This window comes from Schistocerca gregaria, chromosome 6 (genome assembly GCF_023897955.1).
Source record: "Schistocerca gregaria isolate iqSchGreg1 chromosome 6, iqSchGreg1.2, whole genome shotgun sequence".
Lineage (NCBI taxonomy): Eukaryota > Metazoa > Arthropoda > Insecta > Orthoptera > Acrididae > Schistocerca > Schistocerca gregaria.
The window spans coordinates 224,871,487-224,890,946 of NC_064925.1; positions in this window are offsets into that span (position 1 = coordinate 224,871,487).

Consider the following 19,460-nt stretch of genomic DNA (forward strand, 5'->3'; position numbering starts at 1 on the left):
TACTTGGTGTCTGAGGAGGTCGCGGCAGAGACAAGCCATCCAGCAGACAGAAGCGCTCGTGTAACAGACTGCTTGCGTGGCCGTGTCGCGCTCTGCCGGCGCGTTAACCCACTGTAATACGGACACCTACCCAGCGACTTTACTGCAACGACCGTGCGTGCTCAGGGCCCCAACTGCGGAGCTGCATTTTAAAGCTGAACTCTTCCCTCACTTCGATCCCCACACTTCATATCACAGGCAATTTTAACTTGCTTATAAACAATGCTTTAGCGGAATTTTGGGCAGACCTTCTTAATACCTATATTGCAGTTTTGTTCCGAATATCGACGTATTACGGTGTCTTACAGATTTCTCGTTGCCTCCTGGTTTGGGCTATTAACTATGGAAAGGCAGAACGACGATACACCAGTCGCATGTGGTTTGCCAGTCACACTGGTCGTTGGTAATTTCCTGTGACTCGTAAATGAAGTTAGCTGTTGTTTTGTTCTACACGCAGAAATTTAAACTGTGTTGTTATCTCCTCCTTCAAATGGTGACATAAAAAAACAGAGGTTACAAGCGACGATAACGAAACGGCAACAACGCTCATGGTAATGCTGGTGTTCATGGTCTGCATCTACATCGACATCTACATGACTACGCCTGGCAGAGTGCTCATCGAACCACTTTCGCACTATTTCTCTACTGTTACACTTTCTTAACGTGTGCGGGGAAAAAGCGCTTTTTTGAATATTTCCTTGCGAGCTCTGATTTTATATTATTTTATTACGTTGATCATTCCTTCCTATGCTAATAGATGTCAACAAAATATGTTAGCAATCTCAAGAGAACTTTGGAGATTGGAACTGAAAAGTTCTGGTCGCAACGAAAAACACCTTTGTTTTAATTAGTGCTATCCCAACTCTTCCCTATTTTACGATTCTTCATAATCAGCTGCCGTTCTTTGAGCTTTTCCGATGTCCTCCGTCAGTCCCATATGGGACTGCAGTACTCCAATAATACTCTAGCAGAGGACGAACAAGTAGACCCGTTTCATATTCTAAGTGTTCTACCAATAAAACGCAGTCTTTGGTTTGACATCTCTACAAGAGCATTTATGTGATCGTTCTATTTTAAATTCTTCGCAACTGTAATTCCTAGGTATTTAGCTGAATTGACAGGCTTTACGTTTGTATTATTTGTCGTGTAACCAAAATTTGACGGATTACTTTTGGTACTCTTGTGGCTTTCCCTTTTTGCACCACACACATACCTTTACCAAAGAAACATCTTCCAATAGCCGCATATTTTCGGAAGTTATTTTATTCAGACGAGCAGTTTCGGCATCTTACTAATGCGATCTTCAGGTCTCCATGTTTACAGAATCTGTAGAAGGGGCCTGAACATGGAATCTATGAGATGTCGAAACTGATCGTCGAAATAAAATAACTTCGAAGAATATACGGCTGCTTGGGATTTTTCTTTAGCAAATATCTAGCGGCTGCTGTCCCGTATCCACGATATGGATCGACAGAGGTAGACACATTTTGTATAAGCAATTCTGCATTTGTTATCGTTTTTGAATGGTAAAACACAGCAGTATCTGCCAACAGTCAAAGATGATTGCTCAGATTGTCTCCTAAAACGGTTATTAGGAACAGCAGAGGACCTGTTGCACTTTCTTCGAGAACACCAGGTGCTTATCTTTTGCTCCATTACTTTCCGTCAGCTGCTTCGAACTGTGACCTTTCCTACAGAAAATGTTGAATTCAGTGACCATACTGAGACGATATTCCAGAGGCACGTACTTGATTATAAGCCGCTTCTGAGGTATGATATCAAGCCTTTTGGAAATGTAGAAATATGGAAACAATTTCTGATTCTCTGTTCAAATGGCTCGGAGCACTATGGAACTTAACTTCTGAGGTCATCAGTCACATAGAACTTAGAACTACTTAAACCCAGCTAACCCAAGGACATCACACACATCCATGCCCGAGGCAGGATTCGAACCTACGACCGTAGCGGTCGCGCGGTTCCATGAGATTGTCTGTTATTAGCACTTGTTAAAATAATGTGGTAATTGTACTTCACAAGAACGATATTTTCTGAATCCTTGCTGATCGCGTGTCAACAGATCCTCTGCACACAGTACATGTTCCAAAATCCTACTGCAAACTGAGTACTGTAGTTACATGTTCTATACGTGTATTATAAATTGCAAAATGTTATGTAGTTTAGTGATGCATTTATAGGTTTGACAGAATTGTAACGATTGAATGGGATAGGCTGGAGGGAAGCCCGTCTGCGTTATGCAGGCAACAGCGTGCGAAAAGAAGAGGTGGAGGGCGCTGACAAGCGGTAACTTAGGGCAGTCATTCGTCAGCTATCAGACAGTATGCATTGAGTTGTGGTTGTCAGGCTATATTTCCAAGCCATAACAGCCTCGTATGGATGAGATTCGCAAATATTGTGTTCCAGGACAGTTGGTAACGGAATGGAGAGCCGTCTATCAGCCACGTAAATGTGTCACTGATCAATGTATGTAATTTGTGAGCATTTCGACACAATTGTATCTGCACCTCCACTGTATGACTCAAGTTACCTTAACAGGGTCCGGGTCACAATTCTAAATACCACCTGAATACTGAACTGTCCAATCACATTAGTATGACCCCCTGTCAAAAGCCTGCATAATCACCTTTCGCAGCACGGACTACTGCGAGACGTGCAGGAAAAGCGTGAATGAGGTTCTTAAACGTGCCGACAGAGATATGGAACTATACCGACTCCAGAGCCGTAGCCCACTGCGCTAATAATAAACGGTCACAACGCCCATATAGTACTAGGGACAGAAAGTTGGCTGAAACCAGACGTAAACAGTAATGAAATCTTAAACTCAGATTGGAATGTATACTGCAGAGACAGGCTGGACAGTGAAGGGGGAAGCGTGTTTATAGCGATAAGAAGTGCAATAGTATCGAAGGAAATTGACGGAGATCCGAAATGTGAAATATTTGGGTGAAGGTCACTGTTAAAGCAGGCTCAGGCATGGTAATTGGACTTTTCTATAGGACCCCTGGCTCAGCAGCTGTTGTGGCTGAACACCTGAGGGATAATTTGGAAAATATTTCGAGTAGATTTCCCCACCATGTCATAGTTCTGGGTGGAGATTTTAATTTGCCGGATATAGACTGGGAGACTCAAACGTTCATAACGGGTGGCAGGGACAAAGAATCCAGTGATAGTTTTTCTAAGTGCTTTATCTGAAGACAACATTGAGCAGTTAAACAGAGAACCGACTCGTGGCGATAAAATATTAGACCTTCTGGTGACAAACAGCCCCGAACTATTTGAATCAGTTAATGCAGAACAGGGAATCAGCGATCATAAAGCGGTTACTGCATCGATGATTTCAGCCGTAAATAGAAATATTAAAAAAAGGTAGGAACATTTTTCTGTTTAGCAAAAGTGACAAAAAGCAGATTACAGAGTACCTGACGGCTCAACACAAAAGTTTTGTCTCAAGTACAGATAGTGTTGAGGGTCAATGGACAAAGTTCAAAACCATCGTACAATATGCGTTAGATGAGTATGTGCCAAGCAAGAGGTTGAGAGATGGAAAAGAGCCACCGTGGTACCACAACCGAGTTAGAAAACTGCTGCGGAAGCAAAGGGAACTTTACAGCAAACATAAATATAGCCAAAGCCTTGCAGACAAACAAAAATTACGGGAACCGAAATGTAGTGTGAGGAGGGCTCTGCGAGAGTCGTTCAATGAATTCGAAAGTAAAGTTCTATGTACTGACTTGGCAGAAAATCCTAAGAAATTTTGGTTTTATGTCAAAGCGGTAGCAGGATCAAAACAACATGTCTAGACACTCTGTGAGCATATGGTGCTGAAACAGAGGATGACAGACTAAAGGCCGAAATATTAAATGTCTTTTTCCAAAGCTGTTTCACAGAGGAAGACTGCACTGTAGTTCTTCTCTAGATTGTCGCACAGATGACAAATGGTGGATATAGAAATAGACGACAGAGGAATAGAGAAAAAATTAAAATAGCTCAAAAGAGGAAAGGCCGCTGGACCTGATGGGATACCAGTTCGATTTTACACCGAGTACGCAAAGGAACTTGCCCCCCTTTTTGCAGTTGTGTACCGTAGGTCTCTAGAAGAGCGTAGCGTTCCAAAGGACTGGAAAAGGGCACAGGTCATCCCCGTTTTCAAGAAGGGACCTCGAACTGATGTGCAGAACTATAGACCTATATCTATAAAGTCGATCAGTTGTAGAATTTGGAACACGTATTATGTTCGAGTATAATGACTTTTCTGGAGACTAGAAATCTACTCTGTAGGAATGAGCATGGGTTTCGAAAAAGACGAGCGTGTGAAGCTCAGCTCGCGCTATTCGTCCACGAGAGTCAGAGGGCCATAGGCACGGGTTCCCAGGTAGATGCCGTGTTTCTTGACGTCCGCAAGGCGTTCGATAGAGTCGTTTAACGAACAAAGTAAGAGCATATGGATTATCAGACCAATTGTGTGATTGGATTGAAGAGTTCCTAGATAACAGAACGCAGCGTGTCATTCTCAATGGAGAGAAGTCTTCCGAAGTAAGAGTGATTTCAGGTGTGCAGCAGGGGAGTGCCTTAGGACCGTTGCTATTCACAATATACATAAATGACCTTATGGATGACATCGGAAGTTCACTGAGGCTTTTTTCAGATGATGCTGTGGTGTATCGAGAGGTTGTAACAATGGAAAACTGTACTGAAATGGAGGAGGATCTGCAGCGAATTGACGCATGGTGCAGGGAATGGCAATTGAATTCCATAAATTATCTGGGAGTACGCATTAGGAGTGATTTAAAATGGAATGATCATATAAAGGTGATCGTCGATAAAGCAGATGCCAGACTGAGATTCATTGGAAGAATCCTAAGGGCATGCAATCCGAAAACAAAGGAAGTAGGTTACAGTACGCTTGTTCGCCCTCTACTTGAATACTGCTCAGCTGTGTGGGATCCGTACTAGATAGGGTTGATAGAAGAGATAGAGAGGATCCAACGGAGAGCAGCGCGCTTCGTTACAGGATCATTTAGTAATCGAGAAAGCGTTACGGAGACGATAGATAAACTCCAGTGGCAGACTCTGCAGGAGACACGTTTAGTAGCTCGGTACGGGCTTTTGTTGAAGTTTCGAGAACATACCTTCACCGAGGAGTCAAGCAGTATATTGCTCCCTGCTACGTACATCTCGCAAAGAGTCCATGAGGATAAAACCAGAGAGATTAGAGCCCACAGGAGGCATACCGACAATCCTTCTTTTCACGAACAATACGAGACTGTAATAGAAGGGAGAACCGACAGAGGTACTCAGGGTACCCTCCGCCACACACCGTCCGGTGGCTTGCGGAGTATGGATGTAGATGTAAATGAATGTTCTCGGTTCCACGGTGTGAACAGCCCGATCGAGACGGATCCACAGATTATCGATCGGGTTTTAATACGGGTAGTTTGGTTTCCATGGGAGTACGGTAGACTCACCGTGGTGCTCTTCGAACTACGCACGTAGATTGCAACCTGTGTGATACCTCGCGTTTTCTAATGATAGAGGCCATCGCACCGTGGAGAAACAAATTGCGTATAGTGATGGATACGTTCCCTAGGAAGAGATGCTTATGTTATGTTATGAGAACCGGGAACCTAGAAACGACGCAGTGGTCTGCAACCCCATTACGACTACCGCAGTCTACCCCTCCGCCGCCCCACACCGAATCATTGTTTCAGGGTTATTGTGCGGTTTTTTGCCCCCGGTGGACCACCCAGGGAACGTCTCACACCAGACGAGTGTATGGTTCAAATGGCTCTGAGCTCTATGGGACTTAACATCTGTGGTCCTCAGTCCCATAGAACTTAGAGCTACTTAAACCTAACCAACCTAAGGGCATCACACACATCCGTGCCCGAGGCAGGATTCGAACCTGCGACCGTAGCGGTCACGCGGTTCCAAACTGAAGCGCCTAGAACCGCACGGCCACAACGGCCGGCAGACGAGTGTAACCCGTACGTTTGCGTGGTAGAGTAATGGTGGTGTACGCGTACGTGGAGAACTTGTTTGCGCAGCAATAGCCGACATAGTGTAGCTGATTCAGAATAAGGGGAACCAGCCCGCATTCGCCGAGGCAGATGGAAAGCCGCCTATAAACCATCCACAGACTGGCTGGCTCACTGGATCTATTGTGCCTTTATAATGATGAGGTCACTGAGGGAATACCGCGAAAACATTCTCCAGACCATAACGCTCCGTGCTCCTGCACGGGAATGTTCTTTGCTTTCAGACGTTTCAAGCCGTACATGAAGACATTCATTATTTCGGACTTGACCCTTACGACGATTGCTGCAGAGCTCTATTCGCTAACGGCCACCTGAACGATGGAGCACAAAACGAGTTTCATCTGAAAAGGCCAACTCTCTCCATTCTGTGGACGTCCAGATGCAATAATGGAATGTAGATTCCAGATTTCATCGCCGATTAACATATTCAGCACGGATGCATGAACCATACTGCTGCTGCTGCGAAAGTCCATACGCAGCAACTTCCGACGAAAGGTCTGTTGGTAGCCCCTTGGTTCATCGAGACAGTGAGTTGCTCAGCAGTTGCACGCTTATTCGCCCATAAACACGTTCGCAGCCATCGTTCACCGCTGTCATCTATGGCTCGTGCCACCTAACAGTTGGCTCGGTACCGGTTTCTGAGAACGCCATTTTACCATACACAGTATACTTAACCAAGCTAAAAAAAAACGTAGCTGTTTCGGAAATGCTTTCACACTTGGCCCGAAAACCAATGACCATGCCGTTTAGGACATCAGGTAAGCCGCTTCGTTTCCGCATTTCATCGACTGCACTGTTTATCGCGTTCCCCCGAGACACTTTATGTATCCTCCACTGCTCGTGCTGCTGTCTGCCGTCTGTGAGTGTTTATTGCAATTTGAGGTAGAACACATTCGGTGATCACATTTATGTGACTGGATAGTGAAAATTTCACGTCTTATATCTACAACCCCTCAAGCTACCTTAAGAGGTCTGGAGGGCAGTACATGGCGTTCGACCCTTCCCACTTTTCCTATTCCAGTCGCGTATGGTGCGAGTGAAGAGCATATGTTGATAAGAAACCATGTAAGCTCAAATGTTAGCAATTTTACCTCCATAGGATATATATAAGATGAAGTACGCTCGCGGAATTTCTAGAGTAAATTGCACCCTAATGCACAACGACTGCCTTCCAAGTCTCTGTAGATCTACTACAGTTCTCTGTATCATACTGACGTTCAATGTTTTAGTATCCGCCGAAAGAGGTTTTGTAAGTACCTCCGGCATCGATGGACAACACTTTACGTAAGTACATCCAATGTATCTCAGTCTGGCATAAGGAATTGCTCCCGTTTGTTTTATGTGTCTGTTCCAGTTTATATCCCTCCGTACGTGTTGCCCCAGATATTTAATGAATGTCACTGCTTCCAGTACCTGTTAGGTAAGCGTGTAAACGTACGTTTAGTGTCTTTCACCTTTTTACACGTTATACAGGTATTTATCCATTCCCAAAAGATTCAGGATGAGTTCCCTATTGGGACATCGGTGAGTGGATTGCCAAAGGGGAGGTGATCACGAGGAAAAAATTAAATAACCGGCCAAAGGTCAACATTCTACGAGTAGGGCCGTGGAATTTCATAATTTTAACCCTGGTAGGGAAACTAGAAAATCTGAAAAGAGAAACGCAGAGGCTGTGTCTAGATATAGTGGAGATCAGTGAAGGGAAATGGAAAGAAGGTACGGAATTCTAGTCAGACGAGTACAGCGTAATACCAACAGCAGCATAAATTGGTACAACAGGAGTAGGATTCGTTATGAATAGAATGTTACGACAGAGAGAGTGAGTTACTGCGGACAGTTCAGTGGAACGGTTGTTCTTATCAGAATCGACAGCAAACCAACACCGACAATAATTGTTCAGGTATAGATGGCGACGTTGCAAGCACAAGATGAAGAGTAGAGGAAGTATATGAGAGTATTGAATGGTTAATTCAGTACATAAAGGGAGAAGAACATCTAGTCTCGCTACGAGCATTTAACTCACTTCATCACAATGAGTTACTTTGTGCAGTGGGAATAAGGTGGCGGTAAAAACACAGCTTGGAAGTTTGGAATGCAGTTGTATAGGAGAGATTAGAAAACAAGGTTACAGGAGAATATGGGCTTAGTAATGGGAACGAGAGAGGAGATAAGCTAATTTAGCTCTACAACGTTTACATGTTACTAACAGCGAATACATTGTTACAGAATCAGAAGAGGAGGAGGTATACTTGGAGAAGGTCACGAGAAGCTTCCAGTAAGAATACTTCACAGGCAGGCAGAAATTCCGAAATCAGACATAGCAATTTTATGGGACTAGTGAGGAAGAATCACCGCATAAAGTCCGCCTCCCTGACAGACCTGCAGTGGTCACGAGTTCGATTCCCGGACTGGTCGGAGATTTTCACGGATCGGTTATTGGGTGTTGTCCGCATTACTATTACACAACTGGCCATTAAAATTGCTACACCAAGAAGAAGTGCAGATGGTAAACGGGTATTCATTGGAAAAATATATTATACTAGAACTGGCAAGTGATCACATTTTCACACAATTTGGGTGCATAGATCCTGAGACATCAGAACCCAGAACAATCACCTCTGGCCGTAACAACGGCCTTGATACGCCTGGGCATTGAGTCAAACAGAGCTTGGATGGCGTGTACAGAACAGCTGCTCATGCAGCTTCAACACGATACCACAGTTCATCAGAGTAGTGACTGGCGTACTGTGACGAGTCAGTTGCTCGGTCGCCATTGACCAGACGTTTTCAATTGGTGGGAAGTCTGGAGAATGTGCTGGCCAGGGCAGCAGTCTATCATTTTGTGTACCCAGAAAGGGCCGTACAGGAGCTACAACATTCGGTCGTGCATTATCCTGCTGAATTATAGGGTTTCGCAGGGATCGAATGAAGGGTAGAGCCACGGGTCGTAACACATCTGAAATGTAACGTCCTCTGTTCAAAATGCCATCAATGCGAACAAGAGGTGACCGAGACGTGTAACCAATGGCACCCCATACCATTACGCCGGGTGATAAGCCAGTATGGCGGTGACGAATACACGCTTCCAATATGCGTTCACCGCAATGTTACCAAACACCGTTGCGACCATAAAAAAAAATTACAATGTGTGCGAAATCTTATGGCACTTAACTGATAAGGTCATCAGTCCCTAAGCTTACACAGTACTTTAGCACCAGCCGCACATTCCATGGCTGCAGCACCTTAGACCGCTCGATGCGACCATCATGATGCTGTAAACAGAACCTGGATTCATCCGAAAAAATGACGTTATGCATTTGTGCACCCAGGTTCGACGTTGAGTACACCATCGCAGGCGCTCCTGTCTGTGATGCAGCGTCAAGGGTAACGCAGCCATGGTTTCCGAGCTGATAGTCCCATGCTGCTGCAGACGTCGTCGAACTGTTCGTGCAGATTGTTGTTGCCTTGCAAACGTCCCCATCTGTTGACTCAGGTATCGAGACGTGGCTGCTTGATCCGTTACAGCCATGCGGATAAGATGCCTGTCATCTCGACTGCTAGTGATACGAGGCTGTTGGGATCCAGCGCGGCGTTCCGTATTAACCTCCTGAACCCTCCGATTCCATATTCTGCAGTTTTTGGATGTCGTCCAACGTGAGCAGCAATCCGTCCTTTATCAAAGTCGGAAACGTGATGGTACGCATTTCTCCTCCTTACAAGAGACATCACAACAACGTTTCAAGGGGCAACGCCCGTCAACTGCTGTTTGTGTGTGAGAAATCGGTTGGAAACTTTCCTCATGTGAGCACGTTGTAGATGTCGCCACCGGCGCCAACCTTGTGTGAACGCTCTGAAAAGCTAATCATTGGCATATCACAGTATCTCCTTCCTATCGGTTAAATTTGGCCCCTGTAGCACACCATCTTCGTGGTGTAGGAATTTTAATGGCCAGTGGTGTACATCATCGATACGCAAGTCGCCTAACGTGGCGTCAACTCAAAACACTTCGTCAGGTGGGAAGGGCATGAAACTTGATACGGAAGTACTAGAAAAAGGAAACAAATCCTTGAATTTCTCACATGCAAGAGAAACTGAGTTAATGAATAGGCCAGTAGGCACATCAGTTGAAGAGGATTGGAAATCTCTAAAAGGGTTAACCAAGGAAGTTTGAAAGGAAACATAGGTAAAAAGAAGATAACAGCGAAGAAACCATGGATAACGGGAGAAATACTCTAGTTAATCGTCTAAAGAAGGAAGCACCACTACGTGCAGGGAAAGTCAGGAACTCACAAATACCAGTCATTTAGGAACGAAATAAATAAAAAATGCGGGAAAGGTAATGCGAAAAGGCTGCATGAAAACTATGAAACAATCGAAAAATATTTGATTATCGAATGGACAGACTCAGCATGTACAAAAGCCAAAACAAGCTTCGATTAAATTAAAAGTAAGGCCGGTACCATAAAGAATGCAACGGGAATTCGACTGATAAATGCTGAGGAGAGAGCGGGTAGGTTGCAGAGTGCACTCAAGACCTCTAAGGGCTTAGGACTAAACTGAAGACTTGATAGAAGAAGAAACCGAAGTCGGGGATCCAGCATTACATTCAGAGTGTAAAGGAGCTCTGGAGGACTTAAGATCAAATAAGGCAGAAGGGATGGGTAATAATCAATTCGAATGCCTGAAATAGTTGGGGGAAGTGGAAAGAACCCAACTATTCACGTTGGTATGTAGAGTGAGACTCGAACTCGGGACCTTTGCCTTTCGCGGGAAAGCTGTGAGGACGGAGCGTGAGTCGTGCTTGGGTAGCTCTGTTAGTAGAGCACTTGCCCGCGAAAGGCAAAGGTCCCGATTTCGGGTCTCAGTCAGGCACACAGTTTTAATCTGCTAGGAAGTTTCATATCAGCGCACACTCCGCTTCAGAGTGAAAATATCATTCAAGGGTGGAATTATCTCACAATCTGCCTTGTTGAGGACAGTACGTATTTATCTTCATTTTCTAATTTTAAGCCTATAAGGAGTGCCATCTTCCGTTTTAATCACGATAAACCTAGTGCGCAGACCACAGTTTAGTAATGATGAAGAGCAGGCAGAAATTTGAATGATTATTCCGGAATAATCAATATGCAAATAAATGGGATACCAGAGTACTATGGAATGACGAGGTACGCTTGAGGTTCTCTAAGGATATGGATACAGTAGTAAAAAACAGTTCAGTAGGTAGAACAGTTGAAGAGGGATGGACATTCTAGAAAGGTCAATCGGAAAGTTGGAAAGAAAAAAAAATGCGAAAGATTCCGGAATAGCCCACATTCCGATCTTCGGAAGGGGACTGCCAAGGCGGAGGTGACAATGAGCAAAAGTTTGAATGACCAACAAAAGGACAACGTTCTATGAGTCGGATCGTGGACTGTCAAGAGTTAGAACGTGGTAGGGAAGCTAGAAAATTTGATAAGGAAATGCAAAAGCTCAGTCTAGATGAAGTACGGGTCAGTGAAATGAAGTGGAAGGAATACAAGGATTTATGGTCACATGAGTTTAGAGAAACATAAGATATAACAGGTGTAGGATTCGTTATGAATAGGAAGGTAGGGCAGAGAATGGGTTACTGTGAACAGTTCAGTGTCAGGGATGTTCTTATCAGAATCGACAGCAAACCCACATCGATAACGACAGTTCAGGTACACATGCCACCGTCGAAAGCTGAAGATGACGGGATGGAGTAAACATATAACGATACAGAAATAGTACACTGTACCTAAAGGGAGATGAAGATCTAATAGTCATGAGGGATTGGAATGCATTTGTATGGAAAGGAGTAACGGTTACAGGAGAATACGGAATTGGAACAAGGAATGAGAGAGGGTAAAGATTAATTGATTTCTGTAATATATTTCAGCTAGTAATAGCGAATACTCTGTACAACAATCTCAAGAAGAGGAGGTATACCTGGAAAAGGCCAGGTGATATGCGGAGATTTCAGTTATATTACAGTATTGTCAAACAGAGGTTCCGAAATCAGATACTGGATCGATATCGCAGATATAGACTCAGAGCACAATGAAGTAGTGATGTAGAGTAGGCTGAAGTTTAAGAGATTAGTCAGGAAGAACCGATACGCAAAGAAGTGGGATACGAAATTACTAACGAACGACGAGATACGCTTAAAGTTCTCTAAGGCTATAGATAGAGCAATAAGGAATAGTTCAGTAGTCAGTACAGTTGAATAGAAATGGACATCTCTAAAAAGGGCAGTCACTGAAGTTGGAAAGAAAAACGTAGCTACAAAGAAGATAAATGCAAAGGACCCACGGGTAAGAGAATAAATACATCTGTTGAATGAAGGAAGTACAAAAATGTTGAGCGGAATTCAGGAATACAGAAATACAAATCGCTGAGGAATGAAACAAATAGGAAGTGCAGGGAAGCTAAGACGAAACAGCTAAACGAAAAATGTGAAGAAATCGAGAAGGAAATGATTATCGGAAGGACTCACTCAGCGCATAGGAAAGCTAAAACAGCCTTCGGTGAAATTAAAAGCAAGGGTGGTAACATTAGGAGTGTAACGGGAAATCTACTGTTAAATCCAGAGGAGAGAGCGGGTAGATGGAAAGAGTACATTGAAGGCGTGTATGACAGGAAAGATATGTCCGATGTGATAGAAGAGGAAGCAGGAGTCGATTTAGAAGAGACAGAAGATCCAATTATAGAATTAGAATTGAAGAAATCTTTGGAGGACTTAAGATAAAATAAGGCAGGAGAGATAGATAACATTCCATCAGAATTTCTAAAATCGTTGGGGGAAGTGGCAACAAAACGACTTTTCTCGCTGGTGTGTAAAATGTATGACTTTGGCGTCATACCACCTGATTTTGGGAAAACTATCATCGATACAATTCCGAAGACTTCAAGAGCTGACAGGTGTGAGAACTATCACACAATCGGCTCAACAGCTCATGCATCTAAGTTGCTGAGAACAATAATATACAGAAGAATGTAAAATAAAATTAAGGATGTGTTAGATAACGATCAGTATGGGTTTAGGAAAGGTAAAGCCACCAGAGAGGCAATTATGAGGTTGCGGTTGATAATGGAAACAAGACTAAAGAAAAATCAAGAGACGTTCATAGGATTTGTTGACCTGGAAAAAAGTTCGACAATGTAAAATGGTCCAAGACGTGTGGAATTCTGAGAAAAGCAGGGCTGAGCTGTAGGGAGATACAGGTAACGTACAATACACACATGAATCAAGAGAGAATAGTAAGACTGGACGAACACGAACGAAATGCTCGGATTAAAAAGGGTGTAAGACAGGGATGCAGTCTGTCACCCCTACTGTTCAATCCGTACATTGCAAAAGCAGAGACGAAAATAAAATGATGATTCAGAAGTGAGTTTAAAATTCAAGGGGAAAGGATATCAGTGATACGATTTGCTGATGATATTGCTATCCTTAACGAAAGGGAAGAAGAATCACATGATTGCTGAATGGAGTGACCACCCTAATGAGTACGGAATATGGACTGAAATTAAATCGAAGAAAGACGGATGGCCTGCCAGGGTGGCCGCGCGTTTCTAGGCGCTACAGTCTGGAACCGCGCGACCGTACGGTCGCAGGTTCGAATCCTGTCTCGGGCATGGATGTTTGTGATGTCCTTAGGTTAGTTAGGTTTAAGTAGTTCTAAGTTCTAGGGGACTGATGACCTCAGAATTTAAGTCCCGTAGTGCTCAGAGCCATTTGAACCAACTAACAGTCATGAAACTAAAAAACCGCAGAATTTAGCGAAAAACCGTATGGGAGGAAAATCAAACACGTTGAAATAAATTACGTAGCATTTGTATGCTATTTTACTAGAGTTCATAAAAACTTAATAGTTATAGCGATAGAAATAAATATTGTGGAACATATAGCCAGCAGAGGGTGTAGAGAAAGATCTGCAGCTAACAGGACCACCTAATATGAATGCTGATCATCCTCCCGCTTTGTATATTACAGCTAAATGTCCTAGGGAGAAAGAAAGAAGTTTGAATGGTACAAAAAGTTTTTAAGAGACCCTTACTAATCACAAAATTTTGATGTCTTACTTAAATTATTTAATAAAACAACACGTTTCGAGGTACAGACGTCATATTTGGCTACAACTGATAATTCAAAACTTTTAACAAAAGTAAAAATGCTAAAGAATTTCTGTATAGCCTTGACACAGGCTCCGGTCATCCTAAACAAGACACTGATTTCCAGTGGGTAACGATTTTAGGTACTATGCACCTTAAAGAAGAACTGGAAGAAGGCTATCTTGGAGGAAATGGAAATATTCTTCATAGATCAAAAGGGAGAAAACGAAATCCTGAACAGAGGTAGAGATTTAAAGAAATCACTTTACTTCACCAACTTCAACTGAATACTTAAAAAATACCTAACAGTTAAATACATGAATCAGTATTACAAGGTCAGTATCTTTGCAATTCTTTAAATTAATTTGTACGCAGTCATTACTATCATCAAATTGTCATAGTTTCTATTATTGTAATACATCTCGCTGGGCAACATCAGAAATGCATCAGCAAGGTGTGGAGAATATGTTGCAAGTCACAGGTAGCACTATAATCGACAAATTGATAGTTACATCGAATGAAGCTGTGCTTTTACCACCATCTTGTTTCCTCTGAACAGCTAAGTTGAGTGTGATGACATATTTTAAAAGTTCCTTGCAAAAATATGAACAGTGTTAGCAACATCAAAGGAGGCATAGCAGTGGATGTAACTGAACCCACCACAAGAAGATAGCTATTTCATATGAATGAAGAAAGTAATTATTTAACAAAATACGTGAACAGCATACCAACAAACAAAGTATACATTCCTTCATTTTAGGTTATTATTCTCCTTTGCAGGATGGCCACAGCACATACCAAGACTGTAAAGAACATTTTCCACACTTATGTTTATTTTTGTCTCATGTTTGGTCTTGCTATTATTGTCGGAAGATGAGGTTCGTAGCGCAAAACTACTTGCTACATTAAATAGGTTAAGAGCGTCAACAAAAATTTATAACTGGTAGCAGACTCCGAAATATCTTTTCATATTTTCAAACAGTCAACGTCTATTAATAGTCAATATGGATTTCAACTGTGAACTGGTAGAGTTCTGAAATGTCTTCAATAGAGAAATGCGCGTGGAGCAAAACGTTTCGAGAAGAGGAAGAAAAAGCGCTGTGAAGGAAGGAACGCTAATGGAATACGAGAAACAGAAGGATAGACGAATAAGCATTGGAATTCTCTGTAATGTTTAAAAGGCCGGAATGGAAAATAAATGAATCGTAGCGTAAGATGCTGTTATAACCGAACTTATAATCTGTGGCTCACTCCTGAGCAAGAAGAAGCACTGAAGGCACAGAAGGCAAGATGACGGTCACATGTCCATTCGCGTCAACTATCGAGAATTGGCCGTGACTGTCGTTACTATTTTCTTGTCTGTAAGACGACGGCGGCGAACCTCCTGCTTCCGCCGGAACTGCGAAATTCCAGGCTGTCAGGCGTGCGCGCTGCACCATCCAGCCCGGCACGCTAACGAGCCGAGCGCAGCCGGAGAGTGCCGAGACTAACCGAACGTCTGCCGGAGCGGCGTCTCCGGTTTCGCCGTGGCGCTGCCGCCGCCTGCCGGCTACCGTTAAAGATAATGGCTGCAGCCACTGCGGGGTAATTAACCTTTAGCTGCGGCTTTCTTCGCCACCACTGGCGCCATACTGTTTGAGATCGTCCGAATTCTTCTTGCCGAAGATGTTGCCTACACATTATTCCGACACGTATTGTAAACTGTTCCAAAACAACATCGGTTCCTCACTTACGGACGTTATTGGCAAACTGTCAGCCGCACGGCCAAATGTATATGAATTTTGAGTCGTACGGCGCAGCTGGTGTGATTCGCTCCGACAACCAATAATCAGATTTTACCTAAGCGCAGCATTAAAAGTGATTACAACTAAAGGCGGTTTATCCATATAACACATGATATGGGCCTGCGCTACCAGTATCACTGAATAGATTTTCGGAGGAAAATTAACTATTGACAGACCTTAAAATTCTTCTGGGTTGGGGACCGTATTGTCACCTATAAAATTTCGACGTTTTAGGCGACTATTGCAAGACGCTTTCCTCAGCGTGTATTGCTAATACACCCTGAGGAAGGCGTCTTGCAATGGTCATCGAAACGTAGGAATTGTATAGTTGGGAATGCAGTCACAAACCCAAACGAATTTTATCGGCTGTGACAACGGCCGCGGAAGCCTACGTTTACATTTAACTTTTAACAGCTTTGAATTGAAAGAAAATTTGGTCGGAAAGTCGCACACATCGAAAAGTAGGGTGCTTTGCGGAGAACGTCGACACTGAGGTTAATCTTCACTGTTACATCAATTTTTCGTTTCAGCAGAGCGTAAAGCCTTTTTTTTTGCAAACAATTATGTTAAAGTAGATTCAACGGATGTTTTCTAGAGCCGTTAAATCGTTAGAAAGCGGCGGCCGTAAATGTACAGTATAAAAGCATCGACTGCACACCGCCCAACAGCACCGCTGACTCGCTCGCCAATGGATATACAGCGCCATACCTCCAGGAAGACGAGAGTTCAGCGTTCCCTGTCAACGCTGACTTAACCAGTCGCTGATCTGCCCCAGTTTGTGGCATCTTTCGAGAGGATCAGTACTGAGTAAAAGGAATCCAATAGTTAGCCTGCGCTCTGGGAGTAGTAATAGAGAGTACACTACTTTTATGTAGGATGCACAGAAAGTCCAGTACTCTTTCGTCCCTCAATAGAAATATAGTTCTCTATTAACTACAAATTGCTTTGTAGAGATGGTTTTGGATTCCTGCCATCGGCCATAGCAACTTCTCTCCTTCCGTTTTTGAGTCAGTGCTGACTCTCACAGTAGCTAATACAACAATAACCCTTTAACGATGGTTAGATCTTTAAAATATTCGATTGAGAAACGAACTTTTTTTTCATTAGAGGTATGCGAAGTAGCAGCGTCCTGCTGCAGTCAACAATAACAGTATTTGCTTCAAGAAGCGAAAATATATTCTTTAACGATGTTTTGGTATATAACACAATTAATTCTATTTTCAAATGAAATAGGTTTCCGCGATTCGACAATGGATACAGCACGCAACATACCAATTTTCTGGTGGCTCATGGTGTTTTTTGTTCAAAATTGTTCAAATGGCTGTGAGCACTATTAGACTTAACAGCTGAGGTCATTAGTCCCCTAGAACTTATAACAACGTAAACCTGACTAATCTAAGGACATCACACACATCCATGCCCGAGGCTGGATTCGAACCTGTGACCGTAGCGGTCGCGCGGTTCCAGACTGAAGCGCCTAAAACCGCTCGGCCACTTCAGCCGGCTGGTGTTTTTATGAAGGACAAGTGTATATTCCGTTGATTAAATTCACGTATCCGCAAAGATGAAATAGAGCCCCATCAATGAAGAAAACAAGATCCAGTTCTGCGATTCCATGGCTGTCGACGAATGACCGAAATAATGTAGAGCAGCGCTAGACACTTCACTTTGACCGGCATCTTCAGTACAAGTACATTACAAACATGACACGCACGAAATTTTAACTTCTGCATTATTTTCTTAGAATGGACAGAGGGGAACCTCAGTTATTTTCAACGCCAACGCAGTATATCTTTTCTCAGCCAGTTTTACGTATATCAAAATGTCCAATCTTCAAGTTCTCTTTTTGTCTGGAACTGATCCCTATTTCTGGAAACTGACGACTGCTCTCATTACAGTTGATCTATTCACCACTACACCATCCAGAAACTGGATATTTCTCACGAAATTTGTCTACAATGTGGCCAAGCGGTTTTAGGGGCTTCAGTCCGGAACCGCGCTGCTGCTACGGTAGCAGGTTCGAATCCTGCCTCGGGCATGGATGTGTGTGATGTCCTTAGGTTATTTAGGTTTAAGTCGTTCTCTATGGGACTGATGACCTCAGATGTTAAGTCCCATAGTGCTTAGAGCCATATGAATCATTTTTCGTGTCTGCAATGTGAGCATAAGAACGAGCGGCAACAATTAAATCTGTCGCTCTTATGAAAACCACATGTTTACCAAGCAATGAACCGTGGAGTACTACGTTTATCACGTGTCACATACCCTTTACACTGACGTATTTATCATACCTGTGGTGAAGTCTCGTGGTGGCTGATTTAACGAATGTGTGCCTCTTCTATTGACTGAAACGTTTATTTTCATATAAGCGACTATTTAATCGCATGATACGATTGGTTGGGTTTACGTGCTCGTGAATGTGATGCATCTCTATATGATAGGATTGGTTGGGTTCACGTGCTCGTGAATGTGCAGCATCTCTATATTTTTTACGAGCTTATTACAGCTAATGCCTTGTCTCGGTTCTGAATCTGCATAGCTTACCGCAGTCCTGATCCCCCACTTTCGACAGTCCTAGGGTCCACAGTTCCCTTCTCATCACTCACCTGTATTCTACGTGGAGGATCTTCCTTCAGTTTTTCCTCTGGGATCAATCGCGGTACCCACTTTGCCCATCATTTTTCATCCATTCTTTCTAATAGGCCATACCATAGTAATTTATTTCTTTCAAATAGATTCCATTATACACTCCTGGAAATGGAAAAAAGAACACATTGACACCGGTGTGTCAGACCCACCATACTTGCTCCGGACACTGCGAGAGGGCTGTACAAGCAATGATCACACGCACGGCACACCGGACACACCAGGAACCGCGGTGTTGGCCGTCGAATGGCGCTAGCTGCGCAGCATTTGTGCACCGCCGCCGTCAGTGTCAGCCAGTTTGCCGTGGCATACGGAGCTCCATCGCAGTCTTTAACACTGGTAGCATGCCACGACAGCGTGGACGTGAACCGTATGTGCAGTTGACGGACTTTGAGCGAGGGCGTATAGTGGGCATGCGGGACGCCGGGTGGACGTACCGCCGAATTGCTCAACACGTGGGGCGTGAGGTCTCCACAGTACATCGATGTTGTCGCCAGTGGTCGGCGGAAGGTGCACGTGCCCGTCGACCTGGCACCGGACCGCAGCAACGCACGGATGCACGCCAAGATCGTAGGATCCTACGCAGTGCCGTAGGGGACCGCACCGCCACTTCCCAGCAAATTAGGGACACTGTTGCTCCTGGTGTATCGGCGAGGACCATTCGCAGCCGTCTCCATGAAGCAGGGCTACGGTCACGCACACCGTTAGGCCGTCTTCCGCTCACACCCCAACATCGTGCAGCCCGCCTCCAGTGGTGTCGCGACAGGCGTGAATGGAGGGACGAATGGAGACGTGTCGTCTTCAGCGATGAGAGTCGCTTCTG